This window comes from Pyxicephalus adspersus, chromosome 9 (genome assembly GCF_032062135.1).
Source record: "Pyxicephalus adspersus chromosome 9, UCB_Pads_2.0, whole genome shotgun sequence".
NCBI lineage: Eukaryota > Metazoa > Chordata > Amphibia > Anura > Pyxicephalidae > Pyxicephalus > Pyxicephalus adspersus.
Window position 1 is genome coordinate 38,823,018 of NC_092866.1, and position 22,563 is coordinate 38,845,580.

The 22,563-nt window shown below is 40.8% G+C and overlaps 1 protein-coding gene and 1 long non-coding RNA gene across 2 annotated transcripts in view; both read right to left on the bottom strand.

The window, feature by feature from the left end:
• LOC140337800 (uncharacterized) overlaps positions 1-12,126 on the bottom strand; it is a 35,826-nt gene extending 23,700 nt beyond the window's left edge. The window contains exons 1-2 of the mRNA XM_072421613.1: positions 11,895-12,126; positions 6,342-6,575 (exon numbers count right to left, since the gene is read on the bottom strand). The gene's annotated coding sequence lies outside the window, so the exon portion shown is untranslated. The remainder of the gene's footprint in view (positions 1-6,341; positions 6,576-11,894) is intronic.
• A 1,679-nt stretch (positions 12,127-13,805) lies between these two features.
• Positions 13,806-21,244, bottom strand: LOC140337801 (uncharacterized). Its single transcript, XR_011922125.1, has 2 exons — positions 21,051-21,244; positions 13,806-19,118 (listed from the first exon to the last, which is right to left on the bottom strand). It is a non-coding gene; the product is annotated as an uncharacterized lncRNA (long non-coding RNA).
• Between the last annotated feature and the right edge of the window lie 1,319 nt (positions 21,245-22,563).

Genomic DNA, 22,563 nt, shown 5'->3' on the forward strand with positions numbered 1-22,563 from the left:
AACGACCTAGGGATGTGATTTGTCGTGTCCATTTCTATAGAACCAAAGAAGACATCATTAAGAAAGCTAGAGATGCTAAAACCCTTGAATATGCTGGTTCTCCAATACAATTACTGCCGGACTTGTCCAAACATACCTTGGACTTGCGGAGAGCAGTGCGACCTCTATTGGATGTGCTCCGGGAACGTAATATCCCATATCGCTGGGGATACCCCTTTCATCTCATTGCTAGATCTGGCAATAAGAATTATTTCCTCAGAGGTCCGGCGGACCTACCACAATTTTTGAGGGACCTTCAGCTTCCTGATATAAGATTGGCAGAGTGGCCTACGGTTCCTTTATCCATGCCTTTTGGAGGCCCTGGTTGCTTGGATCAACATCTTACTCCTGCTCCCACCCCTTCTGATCACCCACGAAGTCCTAGACGAGTGACAGGCTCTCTTCCATCTGCAACGACTACACACCCTTAACAAGCATCCAGGTTATGACAGATGTTTAAAGGACAACCCCGCAGCCCGCTTTGGATGGTCTCGGCGGATCGCTAGACAGTTTTTTCCTGTTTCTGTTGCCTCACAACTTACAAGATACCCTCCATCTACATCTGTATAAGGAGATATACCCACTATGGACATTTAATTGTTTTGTCCTGGACTTTGCTGAGAACTTTAGTTCTGGTTTAATAAGGTTTACATGGGATGTGCCGGGGTGTCTTCGGCTATTATATATGGTTAAGTGCTTTTACTCTCTTAGTTGATTCCTCAAATTGTTTTGTTTGGTGTAATGTTTATACTATTTATAGCTATGCCAGGGTCCCAGTTAGCCTCTTTTAATACTGGCTTTTTCCCCGAATGGATCTATTTACAATGGTAGTGATCTTTTCTCCTATCGCTCGGCTATATTACCCCGCATAGGAGTACCGCCGGTTTAGGCGGCAAATAAGGAAGTTCCTTATATTTTTTAGTTTCCCACAGACGACTGGGAACCAGCCCACCCCAGCGGGGACGAGCATACTATTTGAGTCATTAGATCCAGATGTCTGTTAAGTTACTTTATTTCAGTCAAGGTTGGTTTTGTGTTAAGTACATTTTCTTCTGTGTCCTATATACCTCCTGTTTTTCTGTACCAATGGATCTATGTATGTTCATAAGCACTGTGATATAAATGTAAGGTGTCATTTGTATTATAATTAATGAGTATAAATGGTGGGCCGGGAGGTTTTTCTGGCCCCCTTTTTTCTTTGTTTACATATGTGATATGTTATTTTCATGTTTTGTTATAACTTGTGTAAATATTAATAAAAACCGACTGATACAAGAAAGGACAAGGTCCAGGGAGTCCCCATACCAGGGGGTGGTGGTCAGTCTGCCAAAATTTGCGCATACATGGACGATGTTACTGTCCTCTGTACCAATGAGACTGCTTTCAACAGGGCAGTTCTAAACACTGAAATGTTTGAACAGGCTCAGGATTCACGCTAAATATCAATAAGTGTAATTGTCTTTATCTTGGCCAATTGCAGCTTCAACATCTAAAAATTGCAACATCATGTCAAGCTATCAAAATTTTTGGGAGTGTTTTAATGGGCACCAAAGAAAAATAAGCCAAAAATTGAATTCTGGAAACTACGTCACTTAATATTAGAAGGCAAAGTACTGGTTTTAAAATCAATATTTCTACCTCCGTTACAATACCTAAGCCTTGTATATCCACCATCACTCTCCCTAATTAAAAATTACTGGATTTATTAAATTTTTCTGGAGCTCAACTGTTGAGAAAATTAAAAGGGCAATTGTGCACAAAAGCAAGCCAAATGGGGGTATAGACCTCTCAGATATTAAGATCTTTCTGTGGTTCAGTTTTTTCTCTCTCTGCTTCAAGTGCTTTCAAACCAATTATAACAAATGGTCATATATTCTCAAGTATGCAGCTGGTCATGTGTTTAGGAGGAGAGGATGGTACCAACCACTCAAACAGTTCCAACACTCATCATTCCTCCAAAACCGTACACAATTTTGGAAATACGTATTTTTATCTGGAGCCTACAAAACCTGGATGCAAACAAAATGCAAACAAAAATTAGGTAATTCTTAAAAACGGAGGAGGAAATTGCACATGTACTACAGAAAGGTCAGCACAATTCTGGAAAAACGTGAACAAAATATTTTGATCAAACAGTGGTCCTGTCTCTCCAAGCGTGACAGTTTGCACGAACCATGTATACACCCTCCCAGACCTTCGCAGACCTCAACCAATTACTCACCCAGAGGATGGACATCCAGGAAGCCACTCAAACCCAGCTACTCCATCAGCTCCATGTGCTCACCACCCGCCTGGATCAGCTTCTGGTTCCCTCCAGTGCACCTGCTGAACCTCCAGTTCTGGTCCAGTCTCCTGCAGTACCACTGGCCTCTGCACTGCACCTACTGACCCCACAATGATTTTCTGGGGATCCCAAGACCTGTCGTAGCTTTATCAACCTCTGCAATATTCAGTTTAAACCACAAAACTACCGGGCTGACCGGGCTAAAGTGGCATATGTGGCATGGCGTATGTGATATCTCCGCTTTCTGGAGAAGCCTTGGCATCTTTGCTCTGGGAAAGGTAGTATCCAGTCACCTGTAGCATTGAAGCTTTCCTGTGTCTTTTCGCCAAGAGTCACTTACCGTGGGCCAGTTCGCTGTTAAGTTTCGCACTCGCCTAGAACAATGAAGCCCTCCACGCTACCTTCTGGCAGGGTCTTTCTGACCGCGAGTGCAGAGAAGGGCAACTGAATTAATAAAAGGAATGGAGGAGCTCAGCAATGAGGAGAGATTAGCTGAACTGAATCTATTCTCCCTTGAGAAGAGTCGTGAGGGGATATGATCACCCTATATAAATATATAAACAGTCCATACAGAGAACTCTCAAAGTGAATAATGGGGAAGAGGCATTCTTTGTGTCTCTTTGCGTCTGGAGGAAAAGAAGTTTAAGCTCCGGATAAGGAAGGGATTCTTCACTGTAAGGTCTGTGAAAATGTGGAATCAGCTCCCTCAGAAAGTAGTTTCAGCAGCTACTATAGATTGTTTTAAGAAAAAGCTTGATGCTTTTCTAGAAGCACAGAATATACCTGGGTATTAAGGCTTTAAAGTAAAAATAACAGTGACTGTTGATCCAGGGAACATCCGATTACCTCATGGAATCAGGAAGGAATTTTTTTTCCCCTGTTGAAGCAAATTGTACCAGGGTATTTTTTGCCTTCCTCTGGACCATCTATGAACTTGATGGACTTATGTCTTTTTTCAACCTAACCTACTATGTAACTATGTAACTATGTTACAGCTATCTCCAACTGGCCGCTACCCTGCGGTCTTAAGGCTACTCAGCGTTTCCTGGGTTTTACCAACTACTACCAGCAGTTCATCCAAAATTACTCCACGCTGGTAGCGCCCATCACTGCACTGACTCGAAAGGATGCTGACCCTAAGTGGCCTAACTGGCCCTCTGAAGCTATTGAGGCCTTTCATTCCCTAAAGGTCACTATCTTCACCGATCACAAAAACCTCCAATACCTACAGTCGTTTTGTCGCCTCAACCATCAGCAGGCTCGTTGATCTTTCTTCTTTTCACGTTTTGATTTTTTAATTACCTTTAAACCTGGTACTACTAACTCCCGAGCTGACGCTCTCTGCCCCTCCTTCGATCCACAGGATTCTGAAACCACTGCTGAGGCGGAGTTTATTATCCCACCAGCCCCTATCCTTGCCTTGACCTTCATTCAGGAATCTGCTATTCCCCCAGGAAAAACATTGGTGCCTCCCCAACTCCGCACTAAAATATTACGATGGCCACATGACTCCAAACTGTCTGGCCACCCGGGTGTTCACAGAACTTTCACCCTTCTCTCTCCTCTTTACTGGTGGCCCAACCTTCGTAAGGATGTGACAGACTATGTCAAGGCCTTTGCTGTTTGTGCTCAAAACAAGTCGTCTACTTGTGCCCGAGCTAGACTGCTTCTTCCTCTGCCCATTCCTAAGGAGCCTTGGTGTCACATGTCCATGGATTTTATTAGGGATCCCCTACCCTCCAATGGCTGTACAGTCATTTGGGTGGTTGTGGATCACTTTTCCAAAATGGCCCATTTTGGACCCCTACTAGCGTTACCATTAGCAGCCGCGTTTGGTGCCAGTCTTCATTCATGAAATTGTTAGGCTTCACGGTATGCCCACGCATATTGTTTCTGATCATGGGGTGCAATTTACCTCTCGCTTTTAGAAAGGCTTTTTTAGATCCCTGGACATCTCTGTTAACTTCTCCTCAGCATATCACCCACAGACTAATGAGCAGACAAAAAGAGTTATTCAAGCCCTGGAGCAATATCTCCGAGCCCTTGTTTCTGTCCACCATGATGACTGGGTACACTGCTACTATGGGCGGAGTTCACCCACAACAACCGTGTCAACACCAAGACCAAAGAATCACCTTTTTACATTGTCTACGGCAAACACCTTCGCCTTCCTCCTATACCCTGCTCTGCTGAAATACCTGCACTCGGTGCCCTGCAGAGAGAGACTTTACCTACATCTAGTCTTCTACATATGAGCATCTGAAGCACGCTGCTCTCAGGAACAAGAAGTTTGCTGATCGGCGTTGCTGTAAGCCGCCTCTACTCCAACCTAAACCGCTTTTCTCATTCCTCTCCACTGGCTACTCCTGTACCCAGTTCTTCTCAGGAAAATGAAGTCCATCAAATTCTGGAACCCAAGTTTTCTCGTAAACAGCTAATGTACCTAATTGATTGGAAAAGTTTTGGTCCTAAAGAGAGATTGTGGGTTGCAGCTACAGATGTGTCTGCACCTCTTCTTGCTAAGAGGTTTCATCTTCGTTTTTTGTTTGTGCAACAAGTCTTTACTAAGTGGTTAGAGTTCTGTGATCTAGTTCCTGTACACTTGCTGCTTAATCCAGTGTTTCCTGTGTCCAGCTCCTGTGTTAACCCTTCCTTGTCCAGTTTGTTGGTTCCCAGCCAACTTCCCGGTGGAGTTCCTGTGTTCCTGTCTGCCCATGGATATCCTTGCATCACCTGTACCACCTGCTGCTTCCAGTGTCTCCTGTGTTCCCTGTGCCCGCAGTGGCCTCTGTGTCATTGCTGTCTGTCTCCTGGATCCCTGGCTATTGACCCCTGGCATGTGACCTGACCTCTCTTGGTTGCTGCCTGTCTTGACCCCGGCTTTCCTTTACTATCCTTCTGCTTAGTGATTTGGTACCGTGCTTTGCCCACCTTGGTGTGCCCAAGGATCGCAACCTGGCAGTAACCAGTGGTGCAACATCCTCACCATCAGAGGCTCCTGGAGAAAACCTGGTTACTTGCTTAGACTCTACGCCTTGGCCCTTCTCAGGGATCACACCACCTCCGTGCAAGCCAAAGCGCCCCCCCAGTGGTCCTGTCCCTCTGAGCGTGACAGGTGCTATATAAATACTGGGTTAAGTCAGAATAGTAAGCGTTAATTCCAAGTGCAGGATTAAAAAAGTCACAATGAAGATGGTTAAAGATAGGATGGAAATGTCATGACCAGGATGAACAAAGTCACAGCCAGCAACTGAAATCAATCTGAATGGAGTGGTTAAATCCAAGATGGTGTGGTTCCACCCCATCATATTTACACAAAAATTTCCTAAAGCTTTTTTTTTTTTAAACTGCCAGGGCGAAAAAGAGGGGGTAGCTGTCTATCTTTCTACCTATCTCTTGTTCAGGATGTTAGGGGAAAATTGTGGTGGTGATCTTAGGCAACATACACACGTGCAATATTTATTGTTGGAAACGAATGACTAACGATTGATAATGGCCCAACAATTGTTAAGAAAAAAAGTGAACAACGATAGGCCAATAGCAATGATGAATGAGTAATGTCACTGGAAACAAAAATGAGGAATTTCGCTGGAAACAAACGACCGTCTCAGCAGATCTAATTGGGTGACGATCATTTGCTATCTATTGTGTGTAGGTCATTCAGTGATCGTGGATGGTTTTGCGGTACACTTTCTCTTGTACACGTCACTTCCTGCATCGTTCAAACGATCGTATCTAGTGTGTGTACATTTTTGTTGGATTACACAGGTCAACATGTCATTTTCATCAGATATATTTTTATGTGGGCTTTGTAGTATTTTTGATGCGGATTTCAAATCTGTGTTATCAGGAGGAAAATTTCTTAGTATATTGTCAATTGATAATCTGAATTTGATAACAAGGTTATTAAACAGCATAAGGGTTAAATACCTGCAGTGCTTTGTCCTGAAAACAAATCTAAAATTGCATGTTTTGTAAATATATTTTATAGGAAAAATTGTTTTAAGAAAATACTAACCTGGCGTCCACGCAGAGACTTGCAAGCAGATATTAACTCGGCAGTGCGACCTGATGATGTCATGATGGACATGATGTCAGGACAGGATGTCAGTTGGAGGAGGAAGAACAGAAGGAGAGAAAACCTCAATAGTAGTTGAGGGCAGGACTTGGGTTTGTGGGGGTCCTACGTAAACTCCGTTATCAGTGTTGCGGGAGCCATGACATTTATGAGTGTTCATGAGTCTTGGGCCAGCTAAAAAGAAACACACAAAATTATTCTATGCAAAGCATTCCATTTCTTAGTAGCTCAAGCACCTGGTCATCAAATCATTTCAGTTAATGAACTTATAGCACCCCAAAATTCACACTGATGATTTTTGTTTTGTTTTTTTCAGTTCAAATGTCTTCTATGCAATACATGGTCAGAAGATTACCACAGATCAAACAGGTTGGATGTATTACCATTCATATCATCAGACAAGCCACAGACAGACCCATTTTGAGAAGATTTCAAGAGAATTATAGAGTAAATTCTGAACAAAAATACCATAGGTCAACATGTCATTTTCATCAGATATAATTCTATGTGGGCTTTGGAGTATTTTTGATGCAGATTTCAAATCTGTGTTCAGTTTTTTTCTAGCACGTCTAGTTTTTGCGATGCAGCTAATTATATATTTTGTGAAATTCATTATAAATAGCCTTAACATATTACAACATTTAACAACAGTTTTCTTTCTTTAAGGTTAGAGACTGCACTAACTGCAATTGATTTCATTTGTCATCATGCCTAGAAATTGCCTTAATGATCCAGTTTCTGTTACAAGTGTGGTTTATTCACAACGAAAGCACAACGTCACCAAATTACCACAGAACTTAAAAAGATATACAGTACAAATATTATTTCAGCTGTCCACTTGGTAACCAGGATAAATCTTGGGCTCCACATCTGTACCAGTTGTTCCAACGGACTGTGTGACTGCCCTAATCGGCTTAAAGCAGCAATGCCATTTGCAAGCCCAATGATGTGGAGAGAAGCGCGAGACCTAATCGACTGCTATGTTCGCCTCATCAACAAAAGTAGGTTGAACTAAGCACAGAATTGTATATCCCAGTCTCGATTCTGCAATTAGGCCTGTTCCCCATAATGATTCGTTGCCAGTTCTGGTACCGCCACATGATGGACTTGCTTCTGTAGAAGGTGATGAGGAATGTGCTGGAGTTGCAGCCAGTTACAACCCCAAATCATCTGATCCTGACTACTTGGCCGATGAAGATTCAGAACCAGAAACCTTTACACAAGCAGAGCTGAATGATCTTGTTTGTGATCTAAATCTCTCCAAAGACAAAGCAGAACTTCTTGCTTCAAGGCTTAAACAGAAGCACTTGCTTGCAAGGGGTATAACTGTAACTCGTTACAGAAAACAAAATCATAACTTGACAACATTCTTCACTAGTGATGGCTCACTTTGATACTGTCATGATATAAATGCACTCTTTAACAGTTTGTCATAAGAGCATGTTCCATCTGAATGGCGTATCTTCACCGATTCCTCTAAAAGAAGGTCTTACTGCATAATGGTAATTCCAAACCAAGTTTACCAATTGCCCATTCTGTTAACCTAAAGGAGTCTTATGACAACATGAAGTTACTACTTCAAGCAATCCAGTATAAAACACACTGGTGGAACATCTATGGGGATCTAAAGGTCATTGGCTTGCTGATGGGAATGCAAGGAGGATTCACAAAATATTGCTGTTTCTTATGCCTGTGGGACAGCCGATCTATGGGACACCATTATGTCAAACATGATTGGCTATCAAAAGATACCTATAAGCCCGCAACAAGTAGTGTCAATTTTCTGCCTCTGGTTGATCCGCATAAAATATTTCTGCCACCTCTCCATATTAAGTTAGGCTTTATGAAGAACCTTGTAAAGGTCATCGGTAAATTAAACTCCATGGGTTTTCAATACCTTGTTGAGAAATTTCCAAACATAAGCACTGCAAAAATGAAGGAAGGGATATTTATAGGGCCACAGATCAAGTCTGTTTTTGCAGGATAATGTTTTCGAACAATCTCAGCAGCTGAGACAGAAGCTTGGGATGCATCCAAGTGGCTGTGTGAAAATTTCCTGGGCAACCGTAAGTCTCCTGCATACAAGAAAGGAGTTCATAATCTGCTTGATTCAAATCAGAAACTGGGTTGTTGCATGTAATTAAAAAATACATTTCTTGCACTCACATTTAGAATTCTTCCCGGAAAAAACTTGGTATGATGGCTTGACACTGGCCTGACTACAAATATGATGGCCTGACTGTTCAGTATATACCACAGATATATACCACAGTGTGCCTTATTTTACTTCACACTGAAGATGTATTACCAATCACTTCAATGGTGCTTACGTTTTAGTACAAAATACATGCACGTACAATGTTACCTATAATAGTACTCATAACTCAGGAACTGTACGTAAAAACTAAAAACAGATCTAAAATCTGCTCGAAAAAACTGATTTACAAAGGTTTGCTGTGATTTCTGATGATTATCAAAACTAATTTTTTGTTGACCTGTGCTATTTTTGAACAATCGTATTGTTTCAGCATGTACAGATTTGTGCACTGTACGTTCAAAATAATTGTGAATAATCATTGATCTGTCGTTAATCGTTAATTTTCCAACGATAAATATTGCACGTGTGTACGAAGCTTTAGACACTATAAAGTCCTGCTGACTTTTCTGGTGTATGGTCCCACCACAGGTTTATTGCAATTTTTTTCTTCTAGGGGCAATACCCACTATTCACCAGTTCATCACAAATATTTGATTGTGCGACGACCCCTACATCTCTTTTTTATCTCTGCCTATATGCTTCCTAGGGAGATCAGGAGAGGCCTTTCCAGTTGTACTAATGGTGATGAGACATTTTAGATAGACATTGCTCACCAGATTAAACAGTTCTTTGACCTCAAAAATCCTGATACATCTACTTCTCTTTATTGGGTGGTCCATGAAGACACTATTTAGGGATATGTTATCCAATTTTTTCCCCCCTAAAGGTATTTACAACCAGAATACTGATCAAAAGCTAAAGGAATACATCAAACTCTAAGTGGAACACAAGCAAAATATACTCCTTGAACCTTTTCCTAACCACTAGAGCTGAGAAATTTCTGTGGTGGGCAATACATTTTTTCATTTCAGTGACAAACCTTGAACTTTATTGGCCAATCAATTAAACCCTAAAACATTTTTATGCAATCCCCAAAATAAAATTAGCAGATGGCAGACTCAAAGCCCTTCCCTAGTTCTACAGCCATTACACAAATATTACAGCCATTTATACAGCTTGGTTACTATCTCAGTCTTCACTAAATAGCATACTTGCCACTCAACAAGTAGAACTCCTAAAGGCAGTGGAACTCTTAAAGAAAGCAAAGTGCACATATAACCCATATTTAAACCAAAGAAAAAAAGTATATTGCAGGAATTGATTTACTATTTTTGATATTTGCATGGTTACATGTCACCGATAAAACTTGTTTCATTAGAAGAGATTAGCCGAACTGAGAAGAGGCATTTTTGGGGGTATCTGATCACCCTATATAAATATATAATAGTCCATATAGAGAACTTGATTCACAATTCACTCTAAGATTGTTACAAAAGTCAAGGGGGCACTCTTTGCGTCTGGAGGAAAAGAAGTTTATTCTCCACATAAGGAAGGGGTTCTTCGCAGTAAGGCCTGTGAAAATGTGGAATAGACTCCTTCAGGAAGTAGTTTTAACAAGGTCAATAGATTACTTGAAGAAAAATGCTAGATGCTTTTCCAGAAGCACAGATTATAACTGGGCATTAAAAAGTTTTAAAGAAATGACAACAGAGACTGTTCATATAGATCCAGGGAACGTCCAACTGCCTCGTGGAATAGGATGTTTGTTTATTGGACACTGTAACTTTCTTTTTCTTATATATATATTTTCTAAGATATTTTTTGCTAACTACACAATCCCTATGTAACAGAGAGAAGGAGATTGTAAAGTATTTATTTGTCCAACTGAATGCTTAGATCAGACAGAAAAGCTGGCCTGGTCATTCTCATGGTATATCTTTTTCTCATACAGAAATTTATTTTCTACAAGAGAAATCTGCAATAAAAAATAAAACTGTATATACCTAATATATAAATATATAAAGATATATTATTAAAATGTCATCTGGTATTGCTAATTTTTAAAACACTCTCTTTATTCTCTTCTACCTATCTCTAACTATCTTTTATCATTGTAAGTAATTCCCAACAACTAGTACATTTATTATAACACATACATATATTATATCTATTATAGTTATTCAGACTTTGGCCAGCATAACAATGTAGTGAACAGTGTCTCGCTGTTGAACACTAGAGACACCTCCATGTATTACAAGATGCAAAATTAGAGATACAGACTCCTTCTACTTCAGTACAAATATGTATTTGTTGTTTTTTGTTCTTTAGGCATTTGTGTTTTTTTGTGGCACTTAAGTAAAATCCTAACTCTTTAGCAGCTTTTTTATGGCTGCTGTTTGGGGCAACACCTTTGGGGGGAGCCCTAAGACTGAATTGCTAGTTGTTTTCCAGATCTTAAGCTTATTATTGTTATTCATTCCCCTTATTTTGCAATGACTTGTTGTCTGCTATATGTATTTTTGTTTATGAAAAAAATTCACATCAAACTAATTTCAAAAAATATTCAACAATATCTGTTTCATTCCATTAAGCTGTAGCCCACTTGTATTTAAAAACAATCAACAGGGATACAAAAAATTACTTTAAATTATTGCATAACACACAGAAGACTAAAGATGCTACATCCAAATATTTCCATGTAGACACGTGTTCTTGTGACAGCTGTCTAAAATAACATTATGTTGTTTATGAAAGGTTTCCTCTCATTTGCTGCTAAGTCCACAGGACAAAAAGCGCAGATAAATCTTCCCAATGGAACAGATGGCATAACCTGACGGGTTGTAAAGAATCTTTATAACCAAAACATTTTTTTTTCTTTTTAGTTTTGTGGTGAATTATAAATGTTGGGTCCACTGTCAGATTTTACTTTTATGTGGAGCACTGTTCAAAAGGTTTCCTCTCACTCTATGGAAAATCTGCAACAAAAACAGACAACAAAAACAGCAAGACAAGTTTTCGCATCCCCCTATTAAAAAAAAAACAAAAACAAAAAGACTTGTTTGTATTCCTGGTTGTGTTGAGTAAAAGAATGTCTCCAATAGAAATTCCAGAAGTGAAAAAAAAAATACAGAAATTCTAATTCTTCTATACTATATACAAAACTTTAAAAAAGGTTTTGGTTATAGATATTCTTTAACCACTTCATAAAAAAATGTTGGCTTTTTGATATTTTTTTAATATTATGCAGCTATAAAAGCTGGATGCTGCTCGTTTTCTCAGGCAATGTGCAGCTTTTCCTGCACACTTTCTGGATCCCAGGATTTCGCTCCTGACTGTTCCAGTGCTCTAAGCGGAACTAAAACGGTTTAGCGGAACTAAAGCCAGGGGATACTCACCCGTTCCTGTTCCATCATAGACATCTTCTTCCGTCTTTTCTTAGGCATTTTGATATTTGGCCATCTTGATGGCTAGGCCTCCCAAATTAGATCACAAAATCTAAATATAACCTCCTACCTAGAATGTCCAGATACAAAGATCTGGCTACTGTGGCCTAGTACTTGTCAGTAACACACAATACTGGTATCTTTTGTCTATTCATTGCAGCTAAGAGGTAGACAGGAGATGGAGCTTCTGGTGGCAAGGGATAACAAATGAGGGGCTATATTATCACAGACAGAAATTGCACTGCCACTTGAAGTCAGAAGCCCCACCTCCTGTCCACTCCTAGTCTTTTTCTACATAGGAAAAAACACAACTATGACATCACAATAAAAAAGAAGAGGGCACATAGGCATTAAAGTTACCAATGAAAAAAAAATCAGGATACACGCTGATCTTTTTTTGTACTAACCTACTATCACCCCTTTTTAGGGTACCACCTTTATTTGTAAATCTTCCTGTCTGTGGGTATTCGTGATGCTCAGATTTATCTGTCAGACTGCCACAATAAATGGTTCTTTTATCTGTGGTGATTACTGTATGGTGACATGGCAGTCTGGTGGTGTTAGTCCACACCAGAGTTGTCACTGTCTTATGCATATTCTTCCCTCTGTCCAGATCTGAAAAAGTAGCTTCTAAGCTTTTGATTATTGTTTGAAATAAGTTTACGTTGTATTTGCTCTGTCAAAAAGATGCAGAATTGTGCGAAACGCTCCCTAAAATGAATGCTACATTGCAAAGATTGGCATGTAAAATACCTCTACCCCTAGAATTCAAAGATGCTATGGATCGTAATATTGATACAGACCTCAAGATAATGTTTTTAGTTGTGTGTGGCTGCAATGGTTTTTAATTTAGTTGATCAGTGGAGTTTGGGTCAGGAAAATAAATTTATCACACAGAGACAAAGAAGCATTCTGAGGTGAAGATCTGGAAACATCAGTTTAGTGGACAAATTTATGGCGGAGAAGGTGGTGGCTCAAGTTAGATTCACAGCCTGGTTATTCATCTATTCTGTCATGGCTCACAGGGCTTTCTGCAATCCTTGCAATTACATATAACAAGAACAACAAGTCAAATCCTGCACAAAATTCCAAAAGATTTAGACAAGGAATTCTGAGTTTTTCTACCCCAGCTATTCTTGTGGGTGCAAGATTAATGCTTTTCATAAATGTCTGGGTGGGGAATGTTACTGACAAATGGATCTTAGATTCAAAAGTGGGTATCTTCTAGAATTTGCCAAATTACCTCTTCAGTTTTCTTCATACAAACATTGATTTCACAATCACTAGAAAAACTTTGTTGGTTATAAGCCTACAAAAAAAGTGTCAAGGGCCACAATGCCAATACAAGAGAAAAAGTCAGATAAGCCTCAAAAGATCTCAGGCCTGAGCTGGAACTCAAATTCATAAATTCATTTCACTTTAGAAGGAATTCTTGGAGATCATTATCATAAATGATAAGGAATGATCATTAGTTGACTTCATTCGATCTTGCAGATGCATAGGTCCACATTCCCATGAATTATCACATCGGAGGAATGTTGTGATTTCAGCAGCGAGATCAGATGGCGTAAATTGTGAAAAAATGAGTGCTGATCTCACACTGTGCATGCATGAGATCGGCATTTCTTTTCAGTAAAGAGAAGGCTCAGGCATGTGCAGAAAAACCAGCCAGAGCCTCCTGAGATGTGTGACATAGGTATCCCAGGATGCGCTGTGCACCCATTCTGTTTTGATCGCCGTGGCCAGGTGAGGGGAGGTTCTGCACCCTTTTTTTTTTTTTTAAAAAGGGTGTTGCACTTAAAAAAAAAAACAATTTTTATTTTAATTAAAGGATTGTTTACCCTTTTATGTAATGTGTAAGAGTTTAGGAAAATCAAGAATTTTATTATATTACAAAAAGCATATAAAAAACATAGACAATTAAAAATCATAAAAGTATTTATATGAGCTCATACAAAAAGTAATTACATCACATGTATAATTATTTTCTCTCCGAAGTTGTTTCCATCAAAAGAACTTGATTGTTTACACAGAGTAAAGTAAGTACAGTATCCTTCATTTGATGCGTTTCGCAACAACTAAGGTTGCTTCTTGAAGAATGAGAGTATTGGATACAATGTACAATCTGAATAAAACATATAAAGATAAGTATCATATACACAAATAAATATGTAGCAGTTTAATATAACATAGCGATCTAAGACATTCAACACAAAGGTGACTGTTAGTCACGTGTTCACAGGAGATGGTGGTTGCCAAAGAAGGAGCACCGCACATCCACAAAAGGTTAAGAGCATCAACTACCAGGCTGTCCCACTGGATCTCCACACTCTAGTATGTTATAGCAAAATGTAGGAGTAGTCCAGAAACTCAAGAACTGTCTCTAGGCCAAACTTAAAAAATGTGTTTTTTAGGTTTAATAAGTTCCGTTCCTGGGGTACATTATTTCTGATCATGGCTTGGCTATGGACTTAATAAAGCTTGCAGCTGTCGTTGATTTGCCTCAACCTACTGACGTAAAAGTTCTTCAGAGACTCCTGGGCTTTGCCAATTTTTACAGAAGGTTTATCAGGAATATTTCTACATTGGTAGCTCCCCTTCCCAGTGGTCTGCCCAGACTTGTAAAGCCTTCAGTAAACTAAAAAAAGGCCTTTTGTTCTGCTTCCATTCTTATACACCCTGATGTTCAGAAACCCTTTTATATGGAGGTTGATGCATCTGAGCTTGGCGTGGGAGCAATCCTCTCTCAGTACTCCGGAAATCCAGAGCGTTTACATCCCTGTGCTTTTTTGTGAAATTACGATATTGGGAGCCAGTAGCTACTAGCAGTCAAATTAGCCTTTGAGGAATGGAGGCATTGGTTAGAAGGGGTGGTGCATCCGGTAATAGTCTATACTGACCACAAAAACCTGGAATATATAGAATCTTAAGTGCCAAATTATAAATGCTTTGAGTATTAATCCAGGGAATTGAACCTGGGAATGGAACAGAACTGGACATACCAATACACTCTGCTACTCCCACCTCCAAAGAACAAAACCCACCTCTTCACTACAACCCATATTACAAGAGCCTTTCACATGGACTTCAGTTTTCTGCACTGCATCATGTATTGTTCACCCTGCACTCTCTTTGCTTACTCTATTCCCTTTCCTCTCCACCAGTCTATTAACCCCTTGTCTGTCTGCTTCTTCACTCCCCTGCTTTTTCTGTCTGTTCTCCGGAACCTTTTCTTTCTATTACTACTTGCTTCCCTACTCTTTCACAGAGATTCATCCTCCTCTTAGTTAACCTTCATTTACAACCTTCTCCTCTCTAACTCTCTAAACTTTCTGTCTCTCACTGAAACTTGGCTTTCCTCCTCAGACTCTGCCTCTGCTGCTGCTCTCTCTTTTGGAGGCCTGCACTTCACACATTTCCCTAGACTTTGCAACAGGGTAGGTGGTGGTGTGGGTCTCATTCTCTCCCCTTTATTTACATACAGAGTCCTTTCTACCCCGCCCTCTCTCATTTTCACCTTTTTAGAAGTCCATTTCATCTGTCATTTCTGGGCCCACTAACCTTCAGTGTTGCTGTCGACTACCGCCCCCCGGCTCAGTCTCACAATTTTTGGAGAACTTTGCCTCTTGGCTCCCACATATTCTCTCCCATGACCTGCCCACTCTCATTCTCAGTGACTTTATTGTTGCAGTCGATGACCCAAACCATCCTTCCTCAGCCAAACTGATCTCCATTACCTCATCCTTTGGACTCACACAAAACATAAATGGCCCCACACACATCGCCGGATACACTTTAGACCTGGTATTTTCCAAACGCTCCAACCTCACCCTCCTTGACAACTTGCTATTTCCCCTTTCTAATCAAAACCTTATCACCTTCAACCTATCAAACTCTTGCCCCCCATTTGCCATTGGCCAGGTCTGGGATGTGGCAGAGAGATATCCATAACCTTGACCACAACCTATTCTCAAACTGCCGTACGTCCCTAACCCCCACTCTCTCTAAAATTACATTTCTGTATAAAGCTGCCACTTGGTTCAACCACACTCCTTATCTAGCTCTGAAAAAAGTTGCCCCTGCCACCTTCTGCTACCCCCGACCCTGGCACAACAATCACACCAAAAGACTGTTCGTGTAGCTGAGTGCAAGTGGAAGAAATCTGGCCTCAGCGCTGACTTCATGGACTATAAAGCCAGACTACAACAATTTAACACTGAACTCACTGTCCCCAAGCAAAATTATTTCTCCTCTGTCATTTCCTATCAAGCTTCCAACCCTCGCAGCCTCTTCTCAATAATAGACTCCCTCCTAAACCCCACACCTGCTCCCCCCACAACAACCTTCTTTGCCCAAGACATTGCCATCTACTTTAGAGATAAAATTAACAAAATCAGACATGATGTCTCTGCTCACCGGGCCGCTCAAACTATATTCACCCCTTCCACCTGTAAATCATCATTGGCCTCGCTCAGCCCTGTTACTGTACTGTACTCTTCTCTCATCATCTCCATCTACTACCTGTCCGTTTGACCCAATTCCCTCTGATCTACTCCATGCCCATTCCTCCACCCTGGCCCCCACCCTAACTGAACTATTCAACCTCTTCCTTTCTACTGGTAAATACCCCTCAGCTTTCAAACATGCCATAATTCTCCCTATCCTGAAAAAACCCTCACTAGACCCCTCCCTACCCTTTAACTACCGTCCTATCTCCCTTCTCCCATATGTCTCCAAACTTCTTAAACGCCTTGTCTACAAAAAACTCATCGATTACCTGAGCACCAACTCTCTCCTTGACCCTCTCAAGTCTGGCTATCGAGCTGCCCATTCCACTGAAACAGCCCTTACTAAAGTGGCCAATGACCTCATCAGAGCTAAGTCTCAAGGCAGCTTTTCTCTGCTCCTTCCCCTTGATCTTTCCTTTGCTTTTGACACTGTTGATCACCCCCTTCTAATACAAATCATGCGCTCCATTGGTATCAGTGACACTGCTCTCTCTTGGTTTGCTTCCTATCACTCTAACCGCTCCTTTCAAGTTGTTTTCAATTGTAAACATTGCCTCCTCCTCCGGTTCTCTTTTCTTTGTACACCTCCTCTCTTGGTAGTCTCATATCCTCCTTTGGCTTACAGTACCATCTGTATGCTGATGACACTCAAATCTATCTGTCCACCCTCAGATTCACCCATTTTCAGATCACCCATTGTCTCCCTCAGTTCTGGATTAGGTCTCATGCTGCCTATCAGCTATCTCATCATGGATGTCTGACCGATTTTTGAAACTCAACCTGGACAAAACCAAACTCATCGTCATCCCCCCCTCAAATTCCAAATCTCCCCCTGACATACTTCTAACTGTTAACAACACTGTTATTCAGCCCTCCCCTCAGGCACGTTGTCTTGGTGTCACCTTTGACTTTGCCCTCTCATATAACCCCCATATTCAGAACATTTCCATGTCCTGTCACTTTCATCTACGCAACATCTCCAAAATCTGCCCCTACCTGTCCCCTGAGACCACCAAACTCCTTGTACATGCTCTTATCATCTCTCGTCTGGACTACTGTAACCTCCTCCTCTCTGGTATTCCACTAACCCAACTCTCTCCTCTTCAATCTATTATGAATGGTGCAGCCAGATACATCCATCCTTCCCTCCGCTCCTCTTCTGCTGTATCTCTTTGCAGATCTCTACACTGGCTTCCATTTCACCTAAGAATCAAATTCAAGCTCCTGTGCTTTGCCTTCACAGTTATTGTCCCACTTACAATCATAACCTCATCATACGCACGGATACAAGACTTCTCCAGAGCTGCCTCAACGCTCTGGAATGGTTTTCCTCGTCCTATTCAGCTTGCTCCTACTTTCTGCTCATTTAAAGGAGCACTCAAAACCCATTTTTTCATACTTGCCTACCCATCTTCTTCTGTCTTTTGAAACCATTACTACTTCCCACCATTACATATTTCCCATCCTATTGTGTGTAAATTTCCCCACCTACTAGATTATAAGCTCTTCGGGGCAGGGTCCTCTCCTCCTGTATCACTGTCTGTATTGGTCTGTCATTTACAACCCCTATTTATTGTGCAGCGCTGCGTAATATGTTGGCACTAGATAAATCCTGTTTAATAATAATATTAATAATAATCACCGGGTAAGGTAAAGCATATACGTTTCCATTAGGTCCGCTTCTCATGGCGGAGCATTGAACTGTGCAGAGGACAGTCTGACCATTTCTGATTATCTTTTCGAGATCGTTGACTTTTTGGTTTAGGATTTCTGGTGGGAGAGGTCTCGAGAGTCCTTAGAGAGTGTTAGCGTTGGTAGTCCCACCACAGTAAAGCAGGAGTCAGCCTCTTGCATTGTGGTAATAGTACGGAGCTTCCCTTTGTGATGAAATACCAGTTTAAATGGGTATCCCCAATGGTATGGTATGCCATTTTCTTGAAGTACCTTTAGAAAAGGTTTGAGTTCACGTCTACGCTGGATAATAGTTGCTGACAGATCCACAAACAGCTGATAGTCATAGCCTTGAAACTGCAGAGTGTTTTTGGTCTGTGCTGCATGTTGAATTTTTTCCTTAGTGCAAAAGTAATGAAAGGCCACAATTATATTACGAGGGAGACCATCTGATCTAGGCTGTGATGAATTCTGTCAAATTCCAAACTTTCTACTGTAATATCCGGACATAGTTCTTGAAACAAAGTTGTAACCGTAGCTTGTAAATCCACTACATTTTTGGCAGGCCCTCACATGCAGGTTAGCTCTACGTGATCTATTTTCAAGATCCCCGACTTTATGGTTAAGTACAAGTATTTCAGCTTTTAAGCAATTCAGGTCCAAATCATGGGCTTTCAATACTGTGGTGGCATCATCCATTCTGCCCTCTAATTGCACTATACGAGTTCCCAGTTCTTTGGGTGAAATGCTCTGTGATGAAAATGTGTTGAAAGCTTTTGAGTATATCAACAGGCTCTGGTGTTGGAGTTGAGAATAAGTGCACGGGGGAACTCCCTAGTGAACGATCAGATTCAGTTAATGGTTCCTCAGACACTCTACGTTCTTCTGAAACACCCACCGCCATCTTTGTCTGTGTCTTGGGCGGGGCCATCTGCGGAGCCAAATCAGGACGTATCCATCAGAAGCTTCTGCGCACACCATAGCTGTGTATATTCACCTAAAAAGAGGGACAGTTGAATGGGGAAAGCAGCACATAGTTACATAGGGCATATCTCAGTTGTGAGATTTGGATTTAGCCCACATAACAGTGTTCGGAGTGTTTTATAACATAGGGCAAATCATTTGCATTTTATAACAACATGGCAGAGATAAGTGCATTCTTCTGTACACACAATGCTAACTGCTCCATAATAGTGCTGATATAGTGATAATAGATTTTACTGCTGGAAGGATTATATGATGGTTCACCTAGAAAAAGAATTAAAAATGTGAGTATAATTACGCAGAAAGAGTAAAGTTCATGAAATGATTGTGTAATTGCTGTGCATAAATTGGGTAACCTGTAGATAGTACACTAATACACCAATTAAAATGCACAAATTGTGATCACACAACAACAGTGGGGACTTATTGAACAGCATAAACAGAATAGATATCGGTCTGAAACATTTTGTTATACACCTAAAAGTGTTAGTCAACAAAATTAAGTGTTCAGACTTAAAAAAATGCTACAGGCAACTGCCTTATAATAATAATTCTCATCCCCAACCAGCTGCTCACAGCACGATTCTAAACCCAATATTGTGTACTGACAAAAACAGAGATTTCTAGATTGCCGTTAGTGTTTACTGCAGCCAATCTCTAATTCTGTATTGGACGTAATAATATTAAAGGTCATCGGAAGGAAAGGCATTCCACACTCCCAAAAGAATAATTTTCTGCATCAGAGTGGCGTTTGGCATCTGTTTTTAACAAGGGAGAACCCTTGAGATAGCTTTCAGGTCCTCAGGGAAACCGCTGCTATAATTATCCACCGTATATTAGGGTGGTTGTCAGTAGGAAGAATGCCTCTTACTCTGCTGGCCAATGGGAAGAATGTCACCCTTACAAATGAACAAAACGATCGCTGGTTTCTAATAAACTAACATGAGAGGCACAACCCGCACATTGCTCGCGAAACCCATAGCAACCTCTGGAGGAACCCTGGTTGAGAAACATTGCTCCAATGACAGCACCATGTCAAAGTTGTGGTAAATTGCAGCTCTGCACTGCATACTTAGTGACACTCTCAACCACTGCTTTTCAATGGGAGCAATTGGGAAACAATTTGTGCGCATGCTTGCATTGGGGTGGGTTTGCACCATGGCCAGAAGCGATGAAAAAGTTGCTTCTGGCAGTGATGTGTTACCTCTTTAGGAGGAAAATGTGCACTGGCACCACAAAGAGGGGAAAAACATTGACCTGCAGTGCAAATCACCTCTCTAGGGCACATACCAGCAGTATGCATTGTCTCTGGGAGCTGCCCGTTTGATTTTCAACTGCAGGTCTGAGAGCAGACTTACACGTCAGCAGTAGGAGAATCAAGTATTTACCATATATACATTGAAGTGTTCTAAACCTGAGGCAGATGGGGAGTTATAAAAAAAGAAAACGAGTAAGGGGTGGGTATTTACCACCTCCTGTTTTTAATTTAGTCCCTTCAGTGACATGGTTACTTTAATTCATCTATGTCCTATTCAAAATACCAAAAAAAATGTCTGAAGCTGCCATTTCTAAAGGACTTTCAAGGAAATATTCCAAAACAATCCACCTTCAAAGAGTAGATATGTATGCCCTACATCACTTATCATATGACACCTACAGTATGATTTTTACAGAACCTCTGTTATCTATACATAACTCTAGCGCTTTAGGTATTCATTTACCAGCGCTATAGACATGCCAGAGCTGTAACAAATTAGGCTGCCGCCATTTCACACTACTATCCGCCGCCATTTTGCGTTCCTGTCAGGGGGTCGCTTGCTCGGAGAAAGGGGACTGCAGTATAAACAAGGCATGTTCATTTTATGAGGAGAGGAAAGAGGGGCTGAGATAAATGGAGAGAAAAGTACTGAGGGTATAATGCCATTAAATGTAATTTTCCTCATACATAACCGTCCACTGAGGTAATATAGATTGTGTTCCTGTATCCTGCTCCGACGCTGCATTTATTTCTGTCAGCAGGTTAATGAATTCCAGGATACGCCGTCTCTGCAGGGATATACAGACATGTTTTGTTATACTGAATTCCAGGAAGAGGAGCTCAGCATGCTCAGACTCGTGTTCGTAGAAAACCCCCTTAACAGCGCCCGTTCCCAGCCATTCCCAGCTATTGACTCCCCTCCCCCTCCATGTTGTTGCAGAACATGACGTCCTGTACACATTCCGCCTCACTGGGCTCCCTTCCCTCTTATAGAGGAGAGTCCGTGTTCCTTCTACAGGCAACTATTTCCTAAACAAAAGACAATAATGTTTCAGCATCCCTATGATAGTCATATACCCAGTATTATGCAATCAATGTGATTGTTTGCAAACAGTCAATCAAACCTTCCAATATTGAACTGTGCAACACAAAATATTGTTCCACACCTGTAGATCAGATGAAAATATCCATCCAAGAAGCCATCTATAAAAGTTTTTGCTTTTTTTTATTAATAATCTATATCATGATCTCTGACACATGTGGACGTTTGATCATAAACAATTGACAAGGCTCTGTCGTGGCTGATTGGTAGTCGAAATTGAGCTATAGTTTACTTAATTGCAATTGTTCTGTGTGATTTGTTTATTCATAATAAAGAATTGTATTGTTATGTGAATTGCCACCATCATTTAATTTTCCTCCGATATAGATACAGAACTACCAAGACATAAGATGCAGATATTAATTTTTAATGCGTCATAGAAGTGACAGGTAAAGCCCTGTAGTAATATCTGATGGACGACTGTCGCTGGAAACAATCTTTTATGATAAACGAATAAGCTTTTTACACTCAGAGCCATTCTGTTCTATGGAGTGGGGAGGATGAGCAGCATTGTGCTTTTCTCTTTAGGATTGACGGTTCAAAAATCCGCCATGGATGACATCAGGGCACTGCTGTGCACATGTCAGATTTCCGCTTCAAACAGGCATGACTGTTTGTCTCAGACTAGAATCATCTGACATGTGCATATAGCTTCAGGATGGGTATATATGGGCAGATCTGCTGCCAATTTTGCACTCAACTAACTGATTGGAGTAAAAAATCAATCAGGTAAACACTGCACACAGGTTCCATATTCTGCCCTTCTGTTCAGATCAGTTGAGTAGTTACAAGTCACTTGGTAGCAGGTGGTTGAGTGTACATTTTACATCTGATTCACTCCAGATCCAATTGCTTTATCAGATTGGAAGTAAATAATCTTACTTCTCATTTGTAAACAACTACCTGAGCAAGACCTTTCCTAGAATGATGTCTTATTATAGAATGTCTTGCAATTGGACCTGAGTACATTTCAGTGTCATGTTTACTGTCTTTTTTGGCAGGGCTAAAAACATGTTTATGCAAGATCTTCTTCTCTGAAATCTGTACTGGACAAATCTTGAATATCCTCCAGACGCTAACAAACCTAAGGAAACGTGC